The sequence below is a fragment of the Platalea leucorodia genome (genome assembly GCF_965183815.1).
Source record: "Platalea leucorodia genome assembly, chromosome: 1".
NCBI classification, from domain to species: Eukaryota; Metazoa; Chordata; class Aves; order Pelecaniformes; family Threskiornithidae; genus Platalea; species Platalea leucorodia.
Genome location: NC_138823.1, coordinates 26,727,016 through 26,732,258, shown reverse-complemented (window position 1 = coordinate 26,732,258; position 5,243 = coordinate 26,727,016).

Below are 5,243 nucleotides of genomic sequence, written 5' to 3'. Positions count from 1 at the left end.
TCAAAATATTGTGACCTTCCCTTCCCTTCCCTTCCCTTCCCTTCCCTTCCCTTCCCTTCCCTTCCCTTCCCTTCCCTTCCCTTCCCTTCCCTTCCCTTCCCTTCCCTTCCCTTCCCTTCCCTTCCCTTCCCTTCCCTTCCCTTCCCTTCCCTTCCTTCCCGACACCACGGGACTGTCAACACTGCCTGGCTTTATTCCACTTGGGAATTACCAGCAGGGAAATCTGCTGTCCATTTAAGGTAATTTATCTTCTTTTTACAGTAACTACTTTATGTTTCTTCTCATGATAAGAGGGGCAGAGTCAGGCTAAGAGTCACATCTTGTGTGAGGTGGACATAAAATGGCACATTTTCATTTCCATATGTTTTTCATCTAGAAAAACAAACTTTTTTTTTTTTTTTTTCTCCTGTATGTGATGATAATTAACCCACACAACTTCATCAATTTTCTTTACCTAATTTTTCTCCTAAAGGTTGCTCCGGAGTTCATAAACTGCACAATGTTTCACAATGCCACAGGAGGTAGCTTGAAAAAACAGTGGGCAAGCATGAACACCCAAGGGAAGGCTTAGCAACTGGGGGGAGACACCTCCTTGGATCCATTGAGTCTCCAGAAATGCAGAGAGCCGTAAGACAGCCTCCTGAGATCCAGCCCGCCCTTCTTCCAGCTGATTTTATGATCTGCCTTTTGCTTATAGGTGTCAAGTAATAAATACTCTCAATTTCAGTTTAAGACCTCTCTTTCAGTCCTTTATGCCTTTGATTACGATAATTGAATATGCCTAAGAGAGAAAATGCCTTTTTTTAAAATAGCTAAGGGACTTTTTTGTCTTTACAACTGTTTTTTAGGAGACCTTTTTGGACAAGATTGCATTAAAAGTTATTTTATTATGAAGAATATGGCAGCAAAAAAAAAAAAAAACCTGTTTGTGGTACATTTGCTGCTTCAGTCTGTCAATATGGCTCAAAACTACAACTTCCCATAGAATTAGATATTAAAAGGAAGAGCATCAGAAATAGCTGTAGACATAGACAGTTTCTACACAGACCAAATAAGAGAGAGATTCTGGTTTTTAAGGGTGAAAGCTGGCACTGAAAAAAATTATCCTTTCTCAGGTTTGCCTTCATTTTCTTGCAGAGCCACTGTCAAGATAAGATTCATGGTTCCCCCCATGGCTGCACAGGAAAACATTATATTTTTCATCATCTGATAAAGCTCATTAAAATGTTGTCTACAGCACTTTTCTTAGGTTATTTGTTCTCAGTGGCATGTTACACCATTTTAAATTATTCCCAAGGGAAATAAGGGCTCTGTTTTTCAGCTGTTGGGATGAGAGACGCAATCTATTGCATTCCAGATGAAGGGAGATATATTAATAAGAAAACAATGAAAGAGTGGTCTGATTCTCACTGATCCAAGGCCCCCTTCCCTTCTTCTTGGGAATAATGTTTGATTAAGGACTGCAAGATTCGCTCCAGTGAACTTCTATTTAATGAATGCTCTCTCAGAAAGTGAAATCTATTCAAATCTGTGTTTCTGACTGTATCAAATCATGGATGTAACCAGTCAATGGGAGGAGTAGCCCGGCGTTACGTGGCTGCTCTGAGAGGCACCCAAACAGCCCGTATGTTCTAGCCCCAGACCGTCATTAAGTCAGCGCACTACAGCAGGAAGTGCTGCTGCAGCAGAGTCCAACACGCCGTCAATATATTAGCGATAAGGGAAAAATCACAGAAGCATTTTTGAGTTATCAGTCACAGAAGCATTTCAGAACAGTGCAGTAACCAGGTCCCATTAGTTTCTAAACGAGAATACGCATTTCTAGATGCAAGAGAAAGAAGTATGAGAAATAAATGACCTTTTATCCAGGATAATTGGGGTCTGTGACTGCTTATTATTGTTGATCATTTGTCAAAAAAACCCTGAAAGATACAAAAGAATAAGAAATGTTTTATTCTTGGTCTTTCAGGCATTTTTACCTGCTTGACGGCAAGAGGGTCGCTACCTGCAGATTCAAGGGACCCTGACATCTTGGAGAGAAGCAGACTCCACATGGGATGGGAGAGAGAGTGAGAGGATCTCTCATGCAACCCCATTTTTGTTTGTTGTTTTTTTTTTTTTCCTTAGGTAATTAAGTCAGAACGTCCTGAAGTGGTGTCTGTCTAAAGTGGTGCCTTTATTAACGTAAGTCCTTGCACAAATAAACCTTGAGCCAGAAAGCTCGTGTCTCAGGTGGCTTCCTAAAAAACATGCAAGAACTAGGGGCGAGACGTCATTAGGTCTGCAGCCGTGGCCTTTAAACTGTAGGGCCTCGTCACTACAAGGACTGGCAAATGTAAAATTGCACCTGGAGCCCTCATCAAGGAGTTGAGGCCAGGAATGGATGGAGCCGGCATTCAGCCTAGCTCCAGAAGTCTGGGGGCACAAGAAATCTCATGTGTGGGTCTTATTGCAACTATCCTTGAGAGCTGGAAGAGAAAGAAAGGGGGCTCAACCTGATCTCTGACAAAAGGTTTGTTCGTTCGAGTTAGATTTAATACTGATGTCTACCACTGTTGTGGTTTTCCTCTGCAAGTGTGTCTCAACCCTGGAATACATTTGGTATTGTCAAGTCTTAACGTCAAATTAACTTGCCTGAAGTTGAAGCCAGGCTCTTGCAGTATCTAGGCAACTGTTCCAAAACAGTGGTTAACAGGAGGCTGGGATGAGCGGCGCTGGAGGCAGCAAGCGCCGGCGGCCGCACATCCACTGTCTCTCACTGTTTTGAGCGAGGTCGTTTGTACACGCGCACCTGAGGGACTCTGTGACCATCTTTGGACTGCAGGCAGCGTCCCGCGCACCGCAGGGCTTTTTTCTCCCAGCTTTCCATAACAGCCTGTTCATGACAAAGATGTGAAAAATGGTGCTTTCACATACAAGAAGCCGCTGAATCCAGGATCAGAAGCCATAAACCAGGAGAGGGGCAAGTTTTTTCACCCCCACTCTACTCAATTTCTTTGCCCTTTTGCCTGGAGCCTCTCCTGATCCTACTTTCCCTTCAGTTGAACTAGAGCAGACAGAAAATACCTATAAAATGTCTCTGACCTTGAAAAGTCCCCTTTTACCCTGATGACCTGGCAGCAGGCACAGCACATCAATGTACGTTTCTGCTGTTCTGCTGATCCCCCTGTTCTCTTCAGGAGCAATCAAACTGCCTGCGTTTCAGTTCCTAACTAAGGCTCCGGAGAGAAGAGCTGTTTTTCTTAAGGGGAACTAAAACTCTTTGTGTTTAGTTGATAAAGATGACACTTGCAGAGGGTAATTTGGGATGCCTAAGGCAGGCTCTGATGCTGAATTCCCCTCTGAAGGTGACCGTCTCTCTACATATTACCTGTGTAGGAAACCTGTTGTGCAAGATTCCTGCTGGTAAGTTGGGTTTTCCAGAGCTGCAAATCCCTCTTGCCTTGGTGTTAGCTCCCAGTCTTACCTTGCTGACTTGTCCTGCAAATGTTCTCACTCCCTAAAATGGGTGCATGGATTTATTGTTTCATTTAATCTAGACGTTAAGTTAGAAATGGGGTTTTGGTCTGTGTGCAAGGAGAGAGAAAGCACTAGCTAGACCTCAGCTGGCAGCTACAACGGCACACACTGCTTAGTCCAAGTAGTCCATCTTCACAAATCATGCACAATTGCGAAATGTCATGATACTGCCGAATGCATACCATGACACCTCATTTGGGTTCATAAGCAATTCAGAGCTCAGCCTAAATGGAGGGAGTAGCTTATTTCAATAAATTCTTCCAGGGTCGTTTAGGAAGGGAACAGTACTGAAAGCTGCAGGCTATTTTGCTTTCAGCCTAGCCCACAATAACTCTCAAATAAGAGTATTGAACTGAACTAGATTGACTTGTATCCTGTACTCTGCTCAATACACTGCTTTCCTGCCTGGCATTCAAATAGAAATATCACTATTCTATAGCATGGCATGAAGGCTGAACATGATGATGTGCTTACTGGCTGCTTATATTCAGTTCACCCCCCTGGAGATGTGTTGGTGAGTATTGAACCACAGACACCCCCAGCAGTAATTCCCAATGATGTGGCTCACTGGTGATCATCAAGGCCACCGTAAGTGGTCCATGAATCATAAGGGCCTCGTGTTTGGGGTGGGCAGTGCCTGCAGAGCCACGTGGCTGCCTCTCCACTGCCGCAGGAACCCAGGTGGCCAGCCAGGGTCAGCAACCCTGCAGAATGGGTCCTGAAAAACAAAAAATTGAGAATAATGTGTTTCTCTAGCATATACAGACCTGACACAGAGACTGATGGCAAAAGAAGGTAGTCGAGGCATACGACCATCCCAGCCCGAAGCATTACTGTCCCTAGGTACATGACTAAGTACTGCTCTTTCTTCCAGACACAAGAGCTCGGATTTGTTTTGGATCTGATTCATCCAAAACAGCTGACAAGGGCAGTAAATCCTGGATTTGTTTTCTTCTGATGCATTCCCAATGCTGCTGAGTAATTCCCTTTTATAGAGCTGTCTTGTTGAAATACATGTCTCACTCTTAATTTCCACTTCTTCCTACTTCTCCATCTAACTGCTTTCTTCCAGAAGATACAAGTGAAGAAGGGAAGAAGCGATGTGGCTGGGGACATGATACACAGGCACAGGTTCACTGCAAAACCCTCCCCTACTTGTTCTGTCTGAAGATAACTGAAAGAAAAGGCACGAAGCTGGATTTTACACAGTATTTCTCAAATGTTCTTAAACTCCCGCTTGTTACAGTTTATGGCTGCATTCTTTCTCCTGCTCTGAGTTTAAACACTTTTCAATGGGAGTCCTTTACAGCGGATACTTCAGGGCTGTTGGCACTGATTTTGCTGTCTCTTATATTTCACTCATACTTATGGAAAAACACCATGTCCTCAAAAAATGTCTGTGCCAATCTAGAGATCTCTAATTTTGACATAAATTAGTATCATATTCGTACCTCTTTCTCTTCTGTATTCTTTTCAGTATTTTGTTTCTGAGATCTGAGTCTTGCCAGCCCCTGATATGTGCATGCCTGAAGTTAGGGATATGACTAACTCCACAGAAGTGCTATTGCTCACAGACCGCAGCCCTTGTTTTTTAAATTGAAACTTGGAGCATCAGCCTTAAGTGATCTTCCTGTGTGCGAGTCTTGTAAGACATTCTCTTTGGTGATCTTAGTTATTACATCCGGAGCTGTAACATTATTGTAACTTGTTGTATCTGTAATTGG